Source organism: Saccopteryx bilineata, chromosome 6 (genome assembly GCF_036850765.1).
Source record: "Saccopteryx bilineata isolate mSacBil1 chromosome 6, mSacBil1_pri_phased_curated, whole genome shotgun sequence".
In the NCBI taxonomy this organism is placed as follows: Eukaryota; Metazoa; Chordata; class Mammalia; order Chiroptera; family Emballonuridae; genus Saccopteryx; species Saccopteryx bilineata.
In genome coordinates this window covers 163,872,470-163,897,373 of record NC_089495.1, presented here as the reverse complement: position 1 = coordinate 163,897,373, position 24,904 = coordinate 163,872,470, and the positions used below count along the sequence as shown (strand labels likewise).

At 44.4% G+C, this 24,904-nt stretch overlaps 1 protein-coding gene across 2 annotated transcripts in view; it reads left to right on the top strand.

Annotated features, from left to right (window-relative positions):
- Nucleotides 1-23,564: 23,564 nt before the first annotated feature.
- Nucleotides 23,565-24,904, top strand: part of SYNDIG1 (synapse differentiation inducing 1) — a 253,541-nt gene continuing 252,201 nt past the window's right edge. Inside the window, exon 1 of one of the 2 annotated variants that reach the window (XM_066234944.1) lies at nt 23,565-23,683. The gene's annotated coding sequence lies outside the window, so the exon portion shown is untranslated. Of the gene's footprint in view, nt 23,684-23,820; nt 24,125-24,904 lie in introns of those variants that run through there. The other variant, XM_066234945.1, reaches the window with a different exon arrangement.

Sequence of the window (24,904 nt, the reverse complement as noted above, 5' to 3'; positions counted from 1 at the left end):
GGGGTGCATTTCTTCTTTTCAAACAGTGCTATGGTGTTCTTGGGGTATATTCATAACAGTGGTATAGCTGGGTCAAAAGGAAGTTCGATTTTTAATTTCTTGAGGAAACTCCATACTGTTTTCCACAGTGGCTGCACCGGTCTTCATTCCCACCAGCAGTGCAAAAGGGTTCCCTTTTCTCCACATCCTCGCCAGCACTTATTCTGTGTTGTTTTATTGATGAGCGCCATTCTGACTGGTGTGAGGTGATATCTCACTGTGGTTTTAATTTGCATTTCTCTAATCATTAGTGATGTTGAACATTTTTTCATATGCCTATTGGCCATCTGTGTGTCCTCTTTGGAGAAGTTTCTATTCATTTCTTTTGCCCATTTTTGGATTGGATTGTTTGTCTTCCTGGTATTAAGTTTTACAAGTTCTTTATAAATTTTGGTTATTAACCCGTTATCAGATGCTATGTCAAATATATTCTCCCATTGTGTAGTTTGTCTTTTTATTCTGTTCTTATTGTCTTTAGCTGTGCAGAAGCTTTTTAGATTGATAAGGTCCCATTTGTTTATCCTGTCTTTTATTTCACTTGCCTGTGGAGACAAATCAGCAAATATATTGCTGCGAGAGATGTCAGAGAGCTTACTGCCTATGTTTTCTTCTAAGATGCTTATGGTTTCACGGCTTACATTTAAGTCTTTTATCTATTTTGAGTTTATTTTTGTGAATGGTGTAAGTTGGTGGTCTAGTTTCATTTTTTTACAGATAGCTGTACAATTTTCCCAACACGTTTGTTGAAGAGGCTGTCTTTACTCTACTGTATGCTCTTACCTCCTTTGTCAAATATCAGTTGTCCATAAAAGTGTGGGTTTATTTCTGGGTTCTCAGTTCTGTTCCATTGATCTATATGCTTGTTCTTATGCCAGTACCAGGCTGTTTTGAGTACAATGGCCTTATAAAATAACTTAATATCTGGAAGTGTGATACCTCCTGCTTTATTATTCCTTTTCAAGATTGCTGAGGCTATTCATGTTCTCTTTTGGTTCCATATAAATTGTTGGAATATGTGTTCTATATCTTTGAAGTAAGTCATTGGTATTTTACTCGGTATTGCATTGAATTTATAAATTGCTTTGGGTAATATAGACATTTTAATGATGTTTATTCTTCCTAACCATGAGCACGGTATATGCCTCCACTTGTTTGTATCTTCCCTGATTTCTTTTATCAATGTTTTATAATTTTCCAAGTACAATTCTTTAATCTCCCCGGTTAAATTTATTCCTAGGTACTTTATTTTTTGGTTGCAATGGTAAAGGGGATTGACTCCTTAATTTCTCTTTCTGACAGTTCATTGTTAGTGTATAAAAATGCCTCTGATTTCTGAATATTGATTTTATATCCTGCCACCTTGCTGAGTTCATTTATCAGGTCCAGTAGTGTTTTGACTGAGACTTTAGGGTTTTCTATATATAATAGAGTATCATCTGTAAATAATGATAGTTTTACTTCTTCTTTTCCAATTTGGATGCCTTTTATTTCTTTTTCTTGTCTGATTGCTGTGGCTACAACTTCCAGAACTATGTTGAATAACAGTGGTGAAAGGGGGCACCCCTGCCTTGTTCCTGATCTTAAGAGGATTGCTTTTAATTTTTGCCCATTGAGTATGATATTGGCTGTGGGTTTGTCATAGATGGCCTTTATCATGTTGAGGTATGTTCCCTGTATTCCCACTTTGCTAAGAGTTTTGATCATGAATGGGTGTTGGATTTTATCAAATGCTTTTTCTGCATCTATTGAAATTATCATGTGGTTTTTCTCCTTCCTTTTGTTTATGTGATGAATCACATTGATTGATTTGCGAATATTGTACCAGCTTTGCCTCCCAAAAATAAATCCCATTTGCTCATGGTGTATGATTTTTCTTATATATTGCTGGATCTGCTTTGCTAATATTTTGTTGAGGATTTTTGCATCTAAATTCATCAGGGATATTGGCCTATAATTTTCTTTTTTTGTGTTGTCTTTGTCTGGTTTTGGAATCTGAATTATGCTCGCCTCATAAAAGGAGCTTGGAAGTCTTTCTTCCTCTTGAATTTTTTGAAATAGCTTGAGCAGGATAGGAGTTAGTTGTTCTTTGAATATTTGGTAGAATTCACTTGTGAAGCCATCAGGCCCAGGACTTTTCTTTTTTGGGAGTTTTTTGATAACTGTTTCAATCTCATTTGTTGTAATTGGTCTGTTTAGGTTTCCTGATTCTTTCAGATTAATTTTTGGAAGATGATATGTTTCAATGAATTTGTCCATTTCATCTTTGTCTAGTTTTTTGGTGTACAGTTGTTCATAGTATTTTCTTGCAATATTTTGTATTTCTGTTGTGTCAGTTGTTATTTATCCACTCTCATTTCTAATTTTAATAATTTGAGTCCTCTATTTTTTTTTCTTGGTGATTCTGGTTAAAGGTTCATTGATCTTGTTTACCTTTTGAAAGAACCAGCTCCTGGTTTCATTGATCTTCTCTATTGTTTCTTTAGCCTCTATGTCACTTATTTCTGCTCTGATCATTATTATTTCCTTCCTTCTACTACCTCTGGGTTTTACTTGCTGTTCTTTTTCAAGTGCTTTTAGATGTAGGGTCAAGTTGTTTATTTGAGCTTTTTCTAGCTTCTTTAGGTATGCCTGTGATGCAATGAACTTCCCTCTCAGGACTGCTTTTGCTGTGACCCATAAATTTTGAGTTGATGTATGCTTATTATTGTTCGTTTCTAGGAATTTTTAAATTTCTTCTTTGATCTCATTGTTTACCCATTCATTATTTAATAACATGCTATTTAGTTTCCAAGTGTTTGAGTGTTTTTCAGTTTTGGTTGATTTTTAGTTTAATGCCATTGTGATCAGAGAAAGTGCTTGATATGATTTTAATCTTCTTAAATTTGTTGAGATTGTTTTTGTGCCCTAATATGTGGTCTATTCTAGAGAATGTACCATGAGTGCTTGAAAAGAATGTATATTCTGCTGCTTTAGGGTGAAAGATTCTGAAGATATTTATTAAATTGAGTTGATCTAATATGTCCTTTAAGTCTGTTGTTTCTTTGTTAATTTTCTTTCTTGAGGATCTATCTAATGATGTTAATGGGGTATTGAAATCCCCTACTATTATGGTATTGCTGTTGATCTCGCCCTTTAAGTCCATCAAAGTCTGCTTTATATATTTAGGTGCTCCTATATTAGGTGAGTAAATATTTATAATGGTTATATTTTTCCTTTTGGATTCTCCCTTTATCATTAGGTAGTGACCTTCTTTATCTCTAACTATAGTCTTTGTTTTAAAGTCAATTTTGCCTGATATATGTATTCCTGCCCCAGCTTTTCTTTCATTTCCATTTGTGTGAAATATTTTTTTCCATCCTCTTATCTTCAGTCTGTGTGCATCTTTTGATTTACGATGTGTCTCTTTTAGACAGCATATGTATGGGTTCTGTTTTTTATCCACACAACTACCCTATGTCTTTTGATTGGATCATTTAATCCATTTACATTTAAGGTTATTATTGATATGTAATTGTATATTGCCATTTTATTCTTTAAAACTGTATTCCTCTTTTGCTATATTCTTTTTCTCGTTTGATCTGTTTACAACAGGTCCCTTAGCATTTCTTGCAGCCTTGGTTTGGTTGTAGTGAATTCCTTGAGGTTTTTTTGTCTGTAAAGCTTTTTATTTCTCCTTCAATTTTAAACGATAGCCTTGCTGAATAAAGTAGTCTTGGTTGTAGGCTCTTGTTCCACATTACTTTGAATATTTCTTGCCATTCCCTTCTGGCCTCAAGTGTTTCTGTTGAGAAGTCAGAAGTCGTCCTTATGGGGGCTCCTCTGTAGGTGATAGTCTTTTTTTGTCTAGCAGCTTTTAATATTTTCTCTTTATCACATACCTTTGGTATTTTAATTATGATGTGTCTTGGTGTTGATTTCTTTGGGTTTCTCCTTAATGGAGTTCTCTGTGCTTCCTGAACATGTGAGATGTTTTCCTGCCTTAATTGAGAGAAGTTTTCAGCTATGATATGTTTGAACCAAGTCTCTATCCCTTGTTCTTTCTCTTCTTCTTCAGGAACCCCTATGATGCGGATGTTATTTCTCTTCATGTTGTCACAGAGCTCTCTTAGAGTTTCCTCAGACTTTTTGAGTCTGTTTTCTTTTTTCTGCTCTGCTTCTGTGTCTTTATTTATTGTGTCCTTTAACTTGCTAATTCGATTCTCCACTTCATCCATCCTGCTTTTAATTTCTTCCATTGTGTTCTTTATTTCAGATATTGTATTTGTAATTTCTGATTCTTTTTTTTTATATCAATGTCCTTTTTTATATTTTCTATTTCTTTATTTAGGTGTTCGTAATGACCATCTATTGTTCTAATATCTTTGAGCATCCTAATAATCATTATTTTTAACTCTGCATCTGGTAATTTGGTTATATCTGATTCATTTAGGTCCTTTTCTGGGGATTTCTCTTGGTTCATTTGTGTTGCATTTTTCTGCCTTTGCATTTTCTCTTCACAGGAGTGGCTGTGATCACATGTTCGAGTGCATTAGCCTTGGTGGCCTTGGCTTTTGCCCCGCCCCCGTGGGTGTCGTTATGCTCAGTCCTGAGGGCACTGGTGAGCACCTTTGCTCAGCTGCGGGTCTCTGCCTTTCTTCGGGCTTTTGCCCTGCGCTTGCAGGAGGAGCCTGCTCATGGAACGGCTGCTAGCTTTTGCTCTACTGGCCAGGCAGGACTGTGTGCCCATGCTCAGCTTAGTAGCAGAACTCGGCCTGTTCTAGGCTTTTGGCTCCACCCCCGCGGGAGGAACTGGCTCCCAAGTCAGGCCACAAGCCACGGTTCCCTGGCAGGGCAAGGCTGTGCTCTTGCGCCCTTGCTCAAGGGCTGGCCTCCACCCCTTCTGGGGTTCCCGCCCTTCTCCCGCAGGCTGGATTACAGGCTGCTGGCAGCTGGGCTTGACCACTTTTGCATGCCTACTCCTCCCCAGCCAGGCAAGACTGAGCTTACACGTGAGCCCAGTGGCGATCAGCAGGCTTCTGCCCTTGCCTACAGAACCATGCTTCTGCGTCCCACCGCCACCCGCCCTCCGGCGAGCTCTCAGCCGTGTGGATGGGGGTGCTGCAGCTCAGACTCTAACACTTACTACTGTCGCCCCAAAAGCTCCCTGCTTCTAAGCAACTCTGCTCTGAGTGCCATGGGGGAGCTTGTTTGGCTGCTGTTCTTCTTCCCTTTGCTGGTATTGCTGTTTCCGGGGGAAATATTCACTTCAGATTTGGGGAGTGACTCTTCCCAGGTGTTAGGGTGGCTATCTCCCAAAATGTTTCTCCCTGTGCCTCCTAGATTACACTCTCCTCCTGCTACTCTGGTATTCTCCTCACTCCCCATCCCCCGGAGCCCCGAGTGAGTGGTTGTGAGAGAGGTGTTCTGCGTGGTTCCTTTAAAAAGATTCCTGGGTCTGAGAAATCAGACTCTTTCTCACAAACAGTATCCTGACTTGTTTCCAGCTAAATACTGTCCTTATGCCTCTTCTGGGCTCTGGGGCTGCAGGCGGGGCTTTGTTCCTGGGATTCAGGACCCTCCCCTCTCTGCTAAACTCACTTCCCGACACGCGAGTCTCTCCCAGCTGCCGTTTGCTCCAGGGAGCTGGGCAGCCCTCTCTACGTTTCCGCTTTTCCTACCAGTCTCGGTGTGGCTTCTTCAGTGTTCCTTTGTTGAAGAGTCCTCTTAGTTTAGTCCAAAGTTGGTTTTTCCAGATGATAGTTCTTCAAATTATTTTGTAATTCACTTTGGTTCTGAGAGGTGGATGTTGGTACGACTGCCTACTCCAGCACCATCTTCAGAATTTGTAGCTGAGTGAATTTACCACCAAAAAAAACCCTGCTGCAGAAAATGCTCAAGGAAGTTATTCAACCAGGTACAAAGGAGAAAACAAATCAAAACTACAAGTAAGAGCTCAAAAAAGATCACAATAAAAGCAAGGATACTGTGTGACAACAGTAATATAAGAGGAGAGAAGATAAAGATCTGCAGTAGCAAAGGAGGATAGAGTGCAGAAGCACTATTAAGACAAAGGACTCTTGTATATATAAACATTTTTCTCTTAACAGCCTAATGGTGACCACTACTGAAACACAGCTTAAAAAAAAAGAAACAGGAAAAAGAATGTATGCAACATCATCAAACAAAAACACAAATGAGAAGAACCAAAGGAGGCACAGAGCTCCCAGAAAACAAAAGATAAAATAGTTATAGGAAATCCTCAAGTATCAATATTAACCCTAAATGAAAATGGACTAAACTCACCAATAAGGAGACAGAGTAGAAGACTAGATCAAATTCAAAACCCAATCATATGCTGCCTTCAAGTAATACATCTAGCCTGACCAGGCAGTGGCACAGTAAATAGAGCATTGGACTGGGATGCAGAGGACCCAGGTTTGAGACCCCGAGGTCGCCAGCTTGAGCGTGGGCTCATCTGGTTTGACAAGGCTCACCAGCTTGAGCCCAAGGTTGCTGGCTTGAGCAAGGGGTTACTCGGTCTGCTGAAGGCCCACGGTCAAGGCACATATGAGAAATTAATCAATGAACAACTAAGGAACCACAACAAGGAATTGATGTTTCTCATCTCTCTCACTTCCTGTCTGTCTCTGTCTGTCCCTCTCTCTGTCTCTGCCAAAAAAAAAATTACATCTAAGCTGCAAGGATACAAGTAGACTCAAACTGAAAGGTTGGAATATGATTCTCTAAGCAAATAATACCCAAAGAAAAGCCAGTGTAGCTATACTAATATCTAACAATGCTGACTACAAGACAACAAAAGTAATGAGACAAAGATGGGCATTTCATAATTGTTGCAGCAACAACAGAACTACTTGGAGACCAGATGATATGGTCCAAGGGGCTGAGGGGAGGCAATGGCCCTGGTCAGCATACTGAAGGATTGAAACCTCGTCCTCAGCTTTACTCATATATTTATTAGCAAGTACAAATAATTCAAGGAAGCAGACAGCAGTTTTCAGGGGGTAAAGTAAAGGACAAGGAACATGTTGACTTTTTAAGCTCTGTTCTGAGAGCATAAACATTTTTTGTTACTGAATCTTATCCTGTTGTTTTGCTGTTTCCGGTACACAGTCAGAGAGGCCCCTGGACTTTCATCCACTCAGAGGTTTTGCCCTAGGGTATCTTGCTGTCTATAACTGTTGTCTTAACTCTGCATATTTTCATAGCATATTCCTACACATAATGATAAAGGAAACATTATTTCAAGAAGATATAACAGTTCTTAATATATATGCACCAAACCAGGGAGCACCAAAATATAGAAGACATCTACTAACTGATCTAAAAGTGAAAACATAATCATATTTGGAGATTTGAACACACCACTGATGGCATTAGATAGATCAGGGGTAGTCAACCTTTTTATACCTACCACCTACTTTTATATCTCTGTTAGTAGTAAAATTTTCTAACCACCCACTGGTTCCACAGTAATCGTGATTTATAAAGTAGGGAAGTAACTTGACTTTATAAAATTTATAAAGCAAAGTTACAGCTAGTTAAAGCATATAATAATAATTACTTACCAAATACTTTATGTCAGATTTTTGCTAAGTTTGGCAAAATAAATCTTTATAAAACAACTTATTATAGTTAAATCTATCTTTCTATTTATACTTTGTTTGCTCCACTACCGCCCACCATGAAAACTGGAACATCCACTAGTGGGCGGTAGGGACCAGGTTGACTACCACTGAGATAGATCATTCAAACAGAAAATCAATAAAGAAATATCAGCCTTAAACAACACACTAGACCAAATGGACATAATAGATATTTACAGGACATTTCACTCCAAAATATCAGATTATACATTCTTTTCCAGTGTGCATAGAACATTCTAAAGTATAGACTATATGTTGAGCCACAAAACTAACCTCAACAAAGTCAGAAATACTAAAGTTATGCCAAGCATATTTTCTTACTATAAGGTTTTGAAATTAGAATTCAACTGCAAAAAGGAAATAACAACCAAAAAAAATGTGGAAATAAAACAACATACTTCTAAAAAATGACTAGGACAAAGAAGAAATAAAAGCAGAGAACAAAAGTTATAAACAGACAAATGAAAGTGACAAGAGGGCATATCACAATTTCTGGGATGCAGCAAAAGCAGTAATAAGAGGAAAGTTTATATCATTACAAGCTTATGTCAAGAAACAAGAGAGATTCCAAATAAACAACTTAACAATACATCTTAAAGAACTAGAAAAAGGCAACCCAAAGTCAGTAAAAGAAAGAAAATAGTAAAAATTGGAGCAGAATTAAATAAAATAGAGAGCAATAAAAATATAGATAAAATTAATACAACAAAGAGCTGCTTCTTTGAAAAGATTAATAAAATTGAAAACCCTGTAGTGAGACTCGTAGTGAGACTCATAATGAGACTCACTAAGAAAAAAAATGACTCATATAAACAAAATCCAAAATGAAAGAGAAGAAATTACCACAGACATCATAGATATACAAATGATTATAGTATGAAAGATTATATGCCACAACATTCAATAATCTAGAAGGAATGGATAAATTCTTAGAACTATACAATCTTCCTAGACTGAATCATAAAGAAGTGGAAAATCTAAATAGATCCATGAGCAGGGAGAAAATAAAAACAACTATCAAAAACCTCCCCAAAAATAAAAATCCAGGACCAGATGGCTACTTTAATGAATTCTACCAAACTTTTAAGGATTTGGTACCTATCCTTCTCAAAGTCTTTTTAAAAATAAAAGAATACTCCCTAACACATTTTATGAATCCAACATAACCCTGATACTAAAACCTGGCAAGAACAATACACACACACACACACACACACACACACACAAACTATAGACCAATATCTCTAATGAATAGAGATGTAAAAATCCTAAACAAAATACTAACAAATCGAACACAAGACATTAAAAAAAATCTCGATCAAGAAGGATTCATTCCAGTAGCACAAGGATGGTTCAACATGTGTAAATTGATCAACATAATACACCACATCAACAAAACAAAGAACAAAAATCATATAATCCTATCATAGATTCAGAAAAAAACATTTGATAAGAACAGTTTATGAATTTGAACCAAAGGCAAGGGAAGTTAAGGCAAAAATAAATGAGTGGTACTATATCAAACTGAAAAGCTTCTGTACAGCAAAACAAAAAGTAAACAAACAAAAAAACCACTGACAACAAATAGCCAACCAATGGTAGATGAGATTTTCAAACAACAGCTCCTATAAGGGGTTAACATCCAAAATACATAAAGAGTTTACAAAACTCAGCAACAAACAAGCAAATAATCCAATTTGGACCTGAACAGACACTTTTCCCAAGAAGACATACAAATGGCCAACAGATATATAAAAAAAGATGCTCATCCTCACTAGCTATTAGAGAAATGCAAATAAAAACTACAATGAAATAACACCTCACAACTCTTAGATTGGCTATTATCAACAAGACAGGTAATAGCAGTGTTGGAGAGGCTGTGGAGAAAAAGGAACTGTCATTCACTGCTGGTGGTAATGTAAACAAGTTCTACCATTATGGAAGAAAGTATGGTGGCTCCTCAAAAAATTAAGAATAAAACTACCATATGACCCAGCAGTCTCTCTACTGGGTATTTACCCAGTAGAGGTATGTAAGACACATGCATTACAGCATTATTCACAGTGGCCAAGACTTGGAAACAACCAAAATGTCCTTTGATGAGGATTGGATAAAGAAGTGGCAAATATGTATATACAATGGAATACTACTTAACCATAAGAAATGATGATGTGTTGCCATTTAGGACAACATGGATAGACCTTGAGAACATTATACTGAGTGAAGTAAGTAAATCAGGAAAAGCTAAGAACTATGATTTTACATAAGTGAGATATAAAACTGGGATTCATGGACATAGATAAAAGTGAAGTGATTACTAGAAAAGAGGGATGTGGGGGAGGAGGTAAGGGAGTGAAGGAGGACAAATAAAAGGTGATGGAAAATGATGACTTTGGGTGATGGTTGTACCACATAATCAACAGTTCAAATGCTATAGAAATGTTCACCTGAAACCTATATACTCTTTTTGATCAATGTCACCTGGTTAAATTTAATTTTCTAAGTAAAATATAAAAAAATAAAAAAAGAGAAAGAATAGTATGTTGTAAGGTGGGGGCACACATCAGAAAAAGTAATCAGAAGGTGTCTGGGTAGAGATCACCAGGATCCAATGTCACAGGGTCCCCATTGTAAGCATGACACTAAACATTGAGCCAGACCACACCCCATTACTGCACAACCCCAGGATCACATCAGGGAGTGTGGGGAACTGGGAGGCTATCCAGATGTACTCAGTGAAATAGATTAAGGAGATTGAAAGATAGATTTGGAAAGAAAGGTTGAATTAAAATAGAATTAGAATATTTAGCCTCAAGAGAAGATAAAACAGTGATTCAATAAGTGTGCAAGTAAATAGAAATTCAGTGAAACAAGACCAGTGGGGTTAGGTTCCAGAACCCCTCATGATTGACAAAAATCTGCGAAGTAGTAATCTTATATTTATTTTATTATTTATATATATATTTTAAGGCTTTATAAACCCTCCCCACACTCTTATAAACCTTTCCCTCACTGTTATTAACCTTTCCCACACTTATTTTTCTTATTTTAATTCAAAAGGAATTAAAATAATAAATATATCAAAATACCTATATTCTGCAAAATCCCACAATATAGCAAAAAGTTAATGATACAAAATTAGATATATACAATTTAAAAATCCTCAATACAGTGAGACCATGAAAAGTGAACCACAATCTGGCGAGGAGCGACTGTATATCTAGGATATATAATGATGTATAGGAAGAGGGGCTGGTGTCAGACCTAAGGGGGAAAAGCTGACAAAGAGTGGAGGCCCTCAGCAGGCACTGAGGGAACCCACTCCCCATCCCAGGGATCTGCTGTCAGCTTACTGAACTGACTTGTCATGAGCATAGAAGCATGACACAAAGACCACTTCTGAGCATCTGTGAGTATGCAGGTTTGGGAGGCAGAAGTCCATAAAGATGAATGATACAAAGCCAGGATGAGTAGATCTTTTGTAACCCACTTGGCCCTGGGTGAGGAGAGCGGAAGTAGTTTAATCCTTCTAAGCATGAGCCTGGCATCAGTTTGTTCCACATGATGGCTCTTGCCAGCTGAGTGATTTCAGGATGTCACCTGACCTCTTTGGACCTTGTGTGAGCAGTGGCAGTGGCACCAACCCCTGCCTCATGGGGCTGCTGTGTGCAGTCACCAGGCACCATCGCACTCAGAGCTGGGAATGGAGAATGAAATATAAACTAGCATGGCTCTTTAAAGGTGAAATACAGTCCCATGCCTAGAGAAGGGTGGTGCTCTTGCTGCTTACAAGGATTTCAAACAGTCAGTTACTGGAGCAGAATTTATTTAAGCTAATGCACTATCACCAAGGGACACCAGCATTCTGAATGTCCAAAATGGAAGCTCATTCACCCTCCCAATGCCTCTAGGTGTGAGGTGAAATTTAGAAATTAGCATCTTCATTTTGCCAAACAAAAACTGAGAAATGTATTGAGTGGCTGCTTCCTGAATCTGGGAAGAAGCAGGTTTCATGTGTTTGCATGTGTCCTCCCTCACAATCTTCAGCCTCCACTTCATGAGCGGAGCCTATAGGGCAGGGGTCCCCAAACTTTTTACACAGGGGGCCAGTTCACTGCCCCTCAGACTGTTGGAGGACCGGGCTGGACTATAAAAAAAACTATGAACAAATCTCTATACACACTGCACAAATCTTATTTTAAAGTAAAAAAACAAAACGGGAACAAATACAATATTTAAAATAATGAAAGTACATTTAAATCAACAAACTGACCAGTATTTCAATGGGAACTATGGGCCTGCTTTTGGCTAATGAGATGGTCAATGTGCTCCTCTCACTGACCACCAATGAAAGAGGTGCCCCTTCCGGAAGTGCAGCAGGGGCGGATAAATGGCCTCAGGGGGCCATAGTTTGGGGACCTCTGATTTAGGGTTTTCATTGCTCTCCCTGCTCTAATTTTTCCTCCTTCTCTCTTTCTCCTTGCCCTTCCCCTCCTTCTCCTCTTTCTTCTTCCCCTCTTTGTAAAAATGAATGGATCTTTTTTTAAAGGACTCACAAAGGAGTGCACAGAGAGGTAAGAAAACCTCAGAAGGGAATGGACTGGACTCTGGCACACAGACTCTGACACTGCACCCTGAGATGGGGCACTGGGTATATGACGTCATCGGAAGACAAAGGAAATGGAAGTAAGTAAATAAAGCAGTGGCCAGAAAAGTAAAAAGCCAAGTGGAATTCGACGCAAAAATGGGTTTCAAAGTGTGGTTCAGAGAGAAGCGCCTTCTTATGAAAATGAATGAGTGGGTCCCTCATACCCCATGACCAGCCCTGTGGAACCCAGGCTGCTCCTGCAAACTGGGTTAAGAACACCTATCATTATAAGAGGCAGCCTCTGGGGAGTGAAGGGAACATATATGGGAGGGCCTCTGCTAGGTGCTGCACAGACAGGGAGGCCCAGGCAGCGCAGGCATGGGCACAGCAGTGCCCACGTGCTCCCTCATTGTGCAAGTACCCTCGTGCGTCTTGTTTATCATGTTCTCAGGATGCTCTGGAGCAAGTGCAGCAGGAGGAGCCCACAGAGTGGCTGAGCACAGCTCCTGGCCACAGGGCTGCCTGCCCTCTTCAATGGACCCCCTGTCCCCTGCAAGGAGAAGAGAAAGCCCTCCGGACATCTCCATCAGAGCCTGCCATTGAAATCACAGTAGATGTTATTGTGGCATCTGTCTGAAGATCTTTAATCATTCCTGTGTTACTCTTGATTTTGGCTAGCTGGCTATTTATAGGACATCAGAACCCGTGGGTCTGACAACTGTGATAGGCCAGAATACAGGAAAGACATGAATCTCCTTCTGTTCTCAGACAAAATAAGCACTGTGCATACTGCTTTAAGCTTCCATCTACTCAACTTAGAAGTTCAGCTGATTTTGTCACCTTAGAACATTTGAGGACACTTGACATGTCTTGATGTTTTCCTTTCACTCCCCCCCTTGAGTTCCGCAGAAGGGAAGTGAGCGGAGGTGGGTGGTCTGGGAGATGGAGGTTAGCAGGCAGCAAGGCAGAATAGCCAGAGAGGAGCAGAGGGGAGAGGAAAGAGAACACACTGTCTGAGCACTAGGGCTGATAGTTTTGGAAAGAGCAGGGAGGCCTGGCACAGCTGCTTTCTCTTTCCATGTCGCCACCCTGGCCTCTGCCCCTCCAGGCTCTGCTGTGGTTTCTGTGACGGGAGACTGTGCTGGGTACCAGCCTGTAGCCTCCGCCATGCGTGCCCCCTCCGACAACACAGCATCGTGGGAGAACAGGCCTAGGGGACAGGGCAGCAGGGGTGCGTGTGCATGGGGGCATGCTCGTGCTGCTGTGGCGCCTAGGCTGCTTCTCCGGGATTTGCCTTTGTCCAACAATTAGGGCCTAGTTAGGTGCTTGCAGGAAAAAGACGTGCTTCTGTTGAAAATTGTGTTTTCAGTGAAGCAACAAAATGTATTTTTCTACCTGTTGACTATTTTGGTGCCTAAACAGTTTCTTTCCAAGGCAGAATACACTTCTGTGGGTGCCGCTAGTCAGCACGTGGGTGGAAGGTGGCAGGTCTCAGATTCCAGCACTGTCCGTCTCTCCAGCCATGAACTGTTTGGTACCTGGTTTATGGGAGTCCCACCAGCCACCACTGAAAGCCTGTGGCAATGGAAACCTTGACAGAATCAAATGTGTATGTGCATGTATGTATGTGTGTATGTACAATAATTACAGGTAATCCACATTTTTTATTATCAAATATATTTATATAAGAAGGAAAAAAAACACATAATGCATAAAACCTAGAAATTATGTAGTTTTGTTCGCAGCAAGAATGTCCCACATTATTCAAATGGCATGTATTTCTTCCTCTAATAATTTTTAGCTCTTACCATGAATTGCATTTGGGACAGCTATTGTTGGCAATGATGCCCCCTGGCACTCACCTTCCAAAGTGCCCACGCACACATGCACCCTCACCTATATACATGTGCACACACATGCAGTCTACCAGCAAAGAGCTTCCAGCTCAGCAAGTGTCATAAGTAAGGTGAATAAAGAACAATGGTGCAGGAAGTAGTCTGGCCAACAGACATTGGAAGGGTGATTTCAGTCTTAAGAGAAGGACAAGGTCCCAGTGTCCTGCTCTGGACGTGGGGATGTGGGAGACAAGCCTGCCTGTGGGTAGGGTGTCACCGTGTAGTCACTGGTGAGGCAGGCAAGGGGCAAGAGGAGATGCCTGCCTGGCCCAGAATAATGGGAATTTCAGGTATCACCCTGAACGAGGGAGTTACGGCACTTGCCTTCAGGTATTTTTGTACAAGAAACACATTAAAAAAATATGAAAACATCAGTGTGGCTAATGATAGGTAATGATTTCAGAGCTGTCTAAAGAAAGAATCTTCAAAGCTCATCATCTTTCTTTGCTCTCTATGAAAAATTTACTCATGGTAAATATATATATACACACCATATTATATATATAATATATATTTAATATTAATAATATATATTATATATATATAATATATATATATCTGATTCCATCATTCTTCTAGTCAAAGGTTACTTGTGGCCCAAGGATGAGATCCTACCGCCTTAACCCTGGTCTGGTCTGAGGCTTTTAGTGATCAGGCCGCTGCCCACCACCCCACCCTGACTTCCAACCTCACACAAATTACACTTCAGGGCTCCGGGGCTCCATGCTTCCTCTGACCTAAAAACTTGTAAGAGCCATTCAGCCCCAGGGAGAACTGTCTCCTCAGCCCCAGTGTGCACAAATGCCCACACACAGGGCACTCAGGGCCAGCTGTCCTGCTCATGCCCAGCCCCTGTGGACTGTGCTCCACTCTGCTCTCCTGGGACTCCAGGCTTCCTGTCAGAGGAATCATGATCCGCAGGGCCCTGCCTGTTCCCCTGCCTGAATGGCAGGGCCGCATCTGTTTTGCCCATCATGGTCCCCAGCATCACTGCTTACCCATGCCCCACAGCAGACACTGATAAAAGTCCCTGACCAGTGACAAGTGCACAGGCTGGGAGAGGCACATGCAACCCCCCCCACCCCGCCGTCTGCCCCTGCTGTTCTGCTGCTTCCTGCCATTTGATAAGTTGTTTGTTTTGCTATTCTTTCTGTGACTGTGGGGGCAAAATGTAAATATTTGGCATGCTACATCGCAGCTGGTTGAAACCCCTTCTGTGTTCCTGGGACCACAGGGTACTCTTTCCTTTGCATTGCCATCCAGGATCTATTTGTCCTGCATCCTGCATCTCAAACTAGACAGATTCTGTGTGGCACATTCAGTGCTTGCTGTGTGGGAAGATCCTCACGGCATTCCAGTGCCCTGACATCAAGAAAGCCATGTTTATGGAACCCCAGGAAGGAGTGGCTGCCAGAACAGCTGGAGGGATGCCACGCCTGTGCGTCCGTGGGCCCTGCGCATCCGCCTGACTGCAGCCGGGCGCATACGGCTCCAGTGCAGGTGCGCGCACCATGGTTTCGTCCTGCCACTTGCATGGGTTCTTTCATTTAGGCGGCATTCTGTTCTTGAAATGAGTGAAAACCTGAGAATCGCAAAAATGAATTACTTACCTTTGTGAGTTTTTTTTCTCTAGTTCCATATCCTGCAAAATTACAGAAGTGGTTAATTTTGCAATAGAAAGCTTTACTTTTGGCAGGTTAAAACGCACATACCTCCAAAAATATATATCTTCTTGAACGAAAAATGAGTTCTTAGCCCTTTTACAAAAATGCCAGAAATCATGCTGATTAATGACATGTTTAAATGCTTAGTTCTGCACCAGCAACGTTTTCACTGACCTCAGACTCTTCGTTTTTCATGTCAGAGCTATGCTAGTGCACGTAGTTCTTTTGTACAGCAAGGAGAACACGGTCTTCTTTCATCTTAGTGGAGCTACACTGCTTTGTCGGCACGGATCAAAGGGGACACCAAATGCATTTCTTCTGCCTGCTTCTGGGCTAATGTTGTGGAGCACATGCTGCAAATTCTGGCCTCACTGTTCAGAAGCGAAGCTTTCTCTTAGTTTTTTTCTCTCCAGCAGTCCCGGAAAACCTATTTTTCAACTTTTAGCAAATATTTTTTTTCTGAAATATATCGATTATTAGGATACTGTGCTCTGTCATAATAATAAATATATGTCATGAATCATTAACTGAATCACAGGAGTTAGTAATGAGATAAAAGTCACACGGAAGTCATCTGCCGAGGCAGGACAGGGGTAAGGCAGGGTTCGGGGAACATGGAGGAGCAGCCGCATTGGTGACATAGGGGGCTGGTGCAGGAAGCTGTGCTGTGCACAAGCTGGGATGCTACCTGACATCGCTGGAAACGGCCAAGAGAATCTGAGACCAAATCGGTATGTACAGGTCAGTGACCCTCTCATAAGAAGAAACAGTATCAAAGTCAGGGGAGGAAGTGGGTGCAGGGTGGGAAACAGCAGACAGCAGCAGAAGGAAATGAATCCACAATATCTGCACCAAGCACAGAGGGGGCAGTGGCACTTGATATCTCTTTTCTGACTGATCTCTGGCTGCGTGGTGTGCTCACCGGGAAAGGTACAGAATCTACCCCAACCAGTCAGGTTAGCCAAAATTACCTTAGTGTGCTTCTGATGTAATCCACAAAAATGAGCAGTCTCAAAACAGGGTCACATTCAAAGAGAGAGCAATTCTACAATTAACTTCTTAAAGCCAGATGAAGAGATCTTTACGGTAAACTTGGGTGACACTGTAAATCATACAACAAAATGTCCCAGGATCCTACTTAGAAACCTCTCTTGTGCCACAGGGAGCCTGTTTGACATATGTTCAGGCTCCACCCAGAAATGCGGGGACTGCACTTTCAGGCTCTGATTTCACGAGAGAAAGCTCAGGCCAAGACACCTGCTGCCTGGGTACTGCGGCACCTGTGTTTCACAGAGGCAGACAGAGCTTCTCCAGTTCAGGTGTGTGAGACTGTGAGCTCCACTGAACAAGCTATGCCAACAGAGGGTGGGCACACAGACACCGAGAGAAAATGTAGTGTGGAGCAGCTGTGTTAGGCTGGCTCGCGGGGTTACCAGGTGCAAGCACTGTGCCTGATTGGTATGTGAGTGTGTGGCTGTGCCATGTGTATATGGCCTATATAAAGCTACAGGTGCTTGTGCTCGAGAGAGATTGGGGAGTGCAGATGTGTGGATTGCCCACCCGCCACTGTGAGGGGCCATTTTACTGTTTGTTTGTCTGAGAGGCGGTTTCCCTTACCTGTGTGTTCATCCACTATTGTGAGACTTTATTATAAACAGAATGGTCCTAATGCTTTCTGGCTCCGCAGTTTCTTTACCATCAGCCCTAATCCAATGTGGACCTGCCTGGCCTTGGCCATGGGTATTACAGATAGCAAAGCCTGCTATTTCAGGTCTGGTGAGGTCCTAAAGGAGGAGGAAGCTCTGCAGTGTCCTTTGCTAGCATGCCCACAGTGACCACAGCTCATCCACCAGACTCTGACCTGCCCCTTCCACTACACCACAGTGTCCCATGGCCCTAGACATGCTCAGGTGTCTCTCTAGCCTCTGGCTTTAAAGGCCTGGGGCTGAGTGGAGCAGGCATTTCAAGTTTATATAAGAGAAATTAAGGCTCTCCCAGAATGAGAACACCGCTAAAGAAATGTGCAGGTGAAAGCCATTAACAGCAAGGTCTACAGAAGCCAGGAAGCAGGCAGATGAAATCAGCCAAAGGGATCTGGGTGGATCTGAAGGAACACAGCAGTGTTGGCCACACTCAGCCTCTGTCCCCTTGAAACAAGAAGCACTTGGATAAAAGATATAACACCAGTCACCCTTCTCACATAGTGTTCTCAAGGCCTTCCAGCACCAGCATCAGTTTGGTGCAAAGAATCTAGAATTTTCCATTCCCCTCAACTTCCTTGGAAAGAAAACCAGCAAGCCCTGACAGTCTTGCCAACTGTCTTGAAGAGCTATAACCAGCCACCTCTGCTCAGGAAAACACGCTGAGTGTGGAATGTATTCTTGCCTCATAAAATACCAGTCCACAGATATTCTAATTATGCTCATTTCACATTTGGGGAAACTCTATCAGAGAGGGCAGAGAGTGATGGGAAGTGGAACACACTTACCCTGAGGTTTGCCTGGCTCTTAGTTCTGGGTTCTTCACCTGACGGTAAGCATTCAGAAGGCTGCTGGCAAACACCCTGTTAATACTGCCAAAGTTGAAAACAGGCTGGCTTTGAACCCTGCTCCTCCACTCACTAGCTATGTGATGGCAGGCAATCTATTCGGTCCCCGGCCTCAGCTTCTTCATCTCCTAGGATCACTTCCACTGGCCCCACAGAGCTCAAGTCAACATTCGGTGAGGCTATGTACATAAAGAACCTATCATATTCTCAGATGCAATTGATTGCAAAAATGGCCCCAAATTACCTGTCACCCCAAATTCATCACATACCAGACTTCAATGTCACTTTAGAAGGAGGTGACCAATTCCCCCTCTCCTGAATCTAGATGGGGCCATGTGATCTGCTTTGGTCAATGAGACATTAGTTAAAGTGATAGCTTGAAAAACAGTATGCATTGAGACCTGCTACTGTTGGGCACCCTGCGGCCACCACTTTGGGAAGAATCTTGGGCCAGCCTATTGGAAGAAGAGAGGTTTATGCCCCATCATCCCAGTCCCACCGACTCCCAGACATGCGAGTAAGACTTTGGACTTGCACCTGGTCACAGATGCCTGCGGCAACACCACATGAAGTAGAGGCAATCTGTCTCAGCCAGCTCGGCCTGCATTGCCAAATCTCAGAATTGTAAGCAAATCAATGGCTGTCATTTTAAGCCAGTGGGTTTTGGGATAGTTTGATATACTGCAGATAACTGATATACTGGTACTATAGAGGTTACCTAAAGTATATTAACTTTCTTTCTTCCTTGATTCTTTCTAAAGTGATGTGATGAATGCAGAGCTGATTTGGATGTCAGTAACCGAGCCCTGAGAGTGACTACCCTCCCCTTGACCCCTCTGGAGCCGTTTTCTCACCGGTAGAATAAGAGGGTGATAGGAGGTGACTGTGAAGGACTTCTCCAACTCTAACATTCTGACATTCTATTGCAACATTTTCCCTGTTCTAAACTCTTACCTTCAACATTGCCTCAGAAATTGTTCTAGGTTTTTCAATCTTGGTCCTTTTATTTCTGATAGCAATTCATGTTTTCCTTAGGGCCTTGCCCATCAGGTTTACCAAACATCTGAATGGTCATCTTTTCGTCCTTCTAAATGAACAAGACCCTATATATTTTAATAAGATATTACAGCTTTTCAATTCCTGAATAATATCAATTTAAGTCAAACAATAATAGATTTGGGGGGGGGAGAGAAGGAAAAACTGAATTACATTGCTTTAAAATTGTGTATACCATTCTTCATCTTGAGTATTAAAGTCAGTGTTTGAGGCCAGGCATTTTACCTATTTGATTTAATGATGATGTCAGAATGAGTCTTGTTGACCCCTAGACACTACACATAACACCACATGGGTGTTTTTTAACCTTTGCACATCGTCTGAAGTCTTTTAGTTCAAACATATTAAGGGATATTTCTCTTTTGAAAAACTCAAATCTGTGTTTTCCTCATCAGGTCACCTCTCTCGGGGCATATAACAGCTTCCACTAAAAGTTGTCCAAAGCCTGAGAGCTAGATGGGTGCTGGAGTGACAGTTCTTCACAACATATGAATGGGCCCCACCAACCTCTCTTAGCTTTGAAAGTTCTTTGAGATACACATTATTAAGATGGTAACCCCATATCCAGGAGAGCTGGCAATATCTGCTGTGTCCCGCTGCCCAATACTCAAAAGACCCTCATTCACTTTCTCATCTCAATGCTATGTCATAGCCTGATAGTTGTGGTAACATTTCAAGTAACACTAGGGATCACACCTAAGAGAACCGCCCTTTGTGCAGCTACCATTCCAGATCAACTGAGGTGCCTGCCAGCAGCCTTGAACCCTTTCCCTTAGCTGCCACATCTGCTGGGAGCTGGTGACATACTCTCTTCATTTGCAGTTCCTGACCCTGACAAGTTTCTTTTTCAATAAGGTGTAAGGTCTATTAGGATTATAATAACCTTAAAAGATGTGAATGCATATATGGAAGGGCAGTGTCAAGAAAAGACAACATTCGCCCTGGCCGGTTGGCTCAGCGGTAGAGCGTCGGCCTAGCGTGCGGAGGACCCGGGTTCGATTCCCGGCCAGGGCACACAGGAGAAGCGCCCATTTGCTTCTCCACCCCTCCGCCACGCTTTCCTCCCTGTCTCTCTCTTCCCCTCCCGCAGCCAAGGCTCCATTGGAGCAAAGATGGCCCGGGCGCTGGGGATGGCTCTGTGGCCTCTGCCTCAGGCACTAGAGTGGCTCTGGTCGCAACATGGCGACCCCCAGGATGGGCAGAGCATCGCCCCCTGGTGGGCAGAGCGTCGCCCCTGGTGGGCGTGCCGGGTGGATCCCGGTCGGGCGCATGCGGGAGTCTGTCTGACTGTCTCTCCCTGTTTCCAGCTTCAGAAAAATGAAAAAAAAAAAAAAAGAAAGAAAAGACAACATTCATCTGGGAATATAGAAGCTATATGACTGGGTGGGAGAAAATAACAATGATAATGATAATAATAATAAACATCACATCATGAACTATTCCTTTTTCTTTTAAATTATCCTTTTTCTTCAGAGACATTTACTTTTGATCCTACAATCCGATGTTGCTTTTTCAATAGCTATTAATCACTGAGTATTTAGTACCTGGGATACACCAGCAAAGAGCTGTGTAGGTGTAACTCAGTGCCCTAAAGGAGCTTACCTACATAACTGGCAAAAGTTATACGTTCAATCCACACAAGAAAATGTGTAAGTTTCAATGTTAAATTGAGAGAAGCATTTATGAAAATTAAGCCTTTGAAAATTTCAGGAAATATAAGAATCCCCCCATCCCCCAAAAAGTATATCCATGCTCAACACATTCCCTGTAAGAGCCAGGATACCGAGTTCCAAAGCATCAGTCTCGAAGTAACTAGGACATCAAAGGCATTTTCTTCTTTTAACTCTGCAACATTCACTTTGAAGGGAGCACTGTGCAGGCAACCAGAGATGACCAAGGATCACACTGTATGCTGCACTCAGGAAGGTTCCTGTCTGCTATGTTAGGAAAAGTAGAATTCAAAATTCAAACAGTACCCTAGAGGCAAAGGCTAATCACAGCTGCAACCCAGGCTGGTGTTCTCTTGGCAAAACAAACTGGCCTTCAAAGTCACCCCAAAGCCTGAGCAGTAAAAGTGCACCAACAAAGAGATAGAGACCCTGGGTCAGGCTCTTCACACATATTGGGTGCCTACAGAAATCTCAGTTAACCATTTTTAAAACACCTCAGCTTCTTTATCTGATAAACAGGAATAATGATTCTCTAACTCAAATAAATCTAACAGTATTTATATGTTCAGCCCAGTGGTTCAGATGGGAGAATGTTCTGTTCAGGGAAAAATCCAAGAACAGAAAACAACTTTACTAAGGTAAGATGGCATTTACCTCCCATTTGAGTTTTTCTTTTTTTCTTAAGTGAGAGGCAGGGAGGCAGACAGACTCCCGCATTCACCCAGTGGGAATCCACCCCGCAAGCACCCCCCCACCCAGCCATGCTTTGCCCTTCTGAGGCCACTGCTCAGTTGCTTGGCAACAGAGCTATTTTAGCACCTGAGGTGAGGCCATGGAGCCATCCTCAGTGCCCTGGGCCAACTTGCTCTGAACCATTCAAGCCACAGCTGCAGGAGGAGAGGAGAGGGGAGAGAAAGACACAAGGGGGAAAGGGAAGGGGTAGAGAAGCAGATGGTCGCTTCTTCTGTGTGCACTGACCGAGAACTGAACCCAGGACTGCCATATGCCTGGCCGAGGCTCTACTGCTGAGTGGCCAGGGCCTATTTGAGTTCTTCTAGATGGAGAAATGTACAATGAGAAATGTACAATGCTCTTTTCTGAGTGTGCAGATCACAGCCTTGGGGTTCTGGTATCTAGAGGTGCCCTCAGGTGTGATTTCCATGTGCAGAGAAGGAGATGGACCTGATGGAAGTGGGTAAAAACAATCCACAGGTGGTACCGATTCCTCTAAGTTGTTCCTTCACCCAAACACATCCTTGTGGTCATCCTCTGCCATTAGCATTCTCTTTGGGCTGCTGAGGTTCCAGGAGAGCCAAGTCCTCCCATGAGGGACCAAGGGGTGCTGCTCTGGCACCATCTCCAATTCTTACCTTGTGGAAATGCTGCCAGAGGTCTGACAGAGGAAGCAGGACCTCCTGGGGCCAAGGGCCCCGGGCAGGAGGGAGGGCTGGGTCCCTAGGAGAGTTTCATGGGGCATAACCAGCCTTCACCAACAGGAGCAGAATGGGCTGGCAAGGCTGGGCTAGGGGCAGGTCTGAGCCTGTAATAAACAGGCTCACAGATGTTTTTCTAAATCACTTTTACAGTTCATGAAATTCAATTAAAATCACAGCTCCCCCCACCCCCAACTTTTGAAATGCAGGCTCTTGGGAGTTCGCCCTCCTGAGCTCTGGCTCCCCTGTACCCACTTCCCTCAGGCAGCCACCCTAGTTCCTTCCTTTCCATTCCAGCTGCGGAGGACTAGCAACTCCAGGACAAAAGACCTGTTTGGGGTCGGGCAGGTGTCTTGGAGTCTGGGCTCTGAGCCTGGTTTCTTCTGGATGGTTGGCTGATTAGGACTTGAGCAGATACCAGACCTATAAAGTGGGCTTGTGTGAACCTCAAAACCGAACCTGAGCCCGGGAGGCCTTTAGGACCAGGAGGAGCCATATCTTATTGGAGCCAGGGGCAAAACCCGATCATCAGGTCTCCAGTGGCTGCCGACCTTCCCCAACCGCGTTCGCCCTCACATTCCCAGACATCAGCCTCGGGCTACTGGACAGACGCGATCTCCCACGGAGGCCCCCTAGGGCAAAGTTGGCGGCCACCTTCACGCAGGGCAGTTCCCTCTCCCTCCTCCTCCTCGCAGTCGTTCTCCCGGGGAGACCTTGGCTGTTGTCTCCAGCACGCCTTTTGCCAGGCTTGGCAAGCCGTGCTGCACGCTCCGGGGCGCCCCTTACCCAACCCGCTCTCCGGGCGTGCGCCGCGGGAGTGTCCCCGCACCCCTGCCTTCCGCGGGGGCCAGAGGGCCGGGCCCCGCCCCATCGCGCGGCCCCAGAGCTCCCCGCCTCCCGAGCCGCCGCTGCCCCTAGTCCTGCGCTCTAGTACCCGCGCGGCTGCTGGGGCGCGGGCGGCGAGCGCAGGGCAGGGAGCGGCGGGGGAGGGGAGGGCGGGGAGGCGCCGAGGGAGCGGATGGGGGGGAGGAGGAGAGAGCCGGGACCACAGGCGGGAGCCGCGCCGCCCCGCTGCCCACACGCTCGCTCGCGCGGGAGACGGGCGGACCGTCGCCTGAACGCATTACCGGGTCACCTTGTCCCGGAGGTAAGTCCCACCGCCCCGGGCGGCGCGGGTGGCTGGGGGCAGGGCCCCCGGGAGGGAGGGCGGCCGGCACCGGAGGCGGGCCCGCGAGGCGGGCGTCCTGGCTCCGCCTCGAAGCGCTGGGACCCGGCGGCGCGGCGCCGGCGGCGAGTCCGGGTGGTCGCGGCGGTGGAACCTGTCAGGCACCAGCTTGCTGAACAGCAGGAGAGAGCAGGGCAGGAAAGCCAGTGGCGGAGGAAGGGGCCGGGCGCTGCCAGCTCGGGCTGCAGCGTGGCGCCTGGCCACCCGGGGCGCCCCGGCGATGCGGGGGGGCTGCTGTGCGAAGTCGGCGGGAGCTGGCGAGCTCGACCCCGGGAGCGCCGCGAGCCGGGCTGCCCAGGCGGGGACGGCTCCGCGGGTCCGGGTGGTCCCCCGGAGCGACCTAGACGAGACTGGCTGGGGCTGGTGAGTGAGAACCCGCGAAGTTGGGCACCGAGGTCTGTCTGGGACCAGAGAGGAAAGCAAGGAAAGGAAGGCGAGGGAGGGCTCGAACGCTCTGTGGTTGGGATCTCCCAACAGGCGGCCGGGACGGCGGCGGAGACTCCCGCAGCCCCTCGCTGCTGGCGGCAGCAAGAGGGGCATCCGTGCGCTGTCTGCTTCCTGGCAGCCACGAACCCCGCAGCCCTGGGAGCCACCAGCCCAGGCGGGGAGAGGGAAGCGAGTGGATGCGCTTTTTGGGTTCAAGTTCTAGCCTCGATTAACCTAGGTGTGATTTTTGGCTCTTCGTGCGCACTCTCCAAAGCAGCAGGGAAAGGACTGGATTCCTGGCAGAGTTGGACCCTTTCCTTAAGGAAGGGGCTTTGATCTCTTGTTTCCTTCAAGATCCCAGTGGAATGGGCGATCGCATCCCTGCTTTGGGGAGTCTGCCAGTGTAGTTGCTCTGCTTGTCTGAAAAACTAGAGGAAGGGGTCCTCTGATGGCATGCTTTTTCCTTAAGGGTCCGCTGGCACGCAGAGGCTTGGACTCCTGGCACCCAGACTTCAGGTGCGCGAGCCCTTCTGCGACGCCAGATGCGCTGGCGCCTCCAGGCCACTGGCCCGCACTTGATGCCTGCGCCTTTTCCTGGCCACATTCCGGTGTTTATTGCAGCAGATACTGGCCGAGGGCTTAGATAATTTGGGGAGGAGGGGGTTAGTGACTCCGTTTTCTAGTTAAAATCAGGCTCAGGCGGTGGGACGTGAGCGC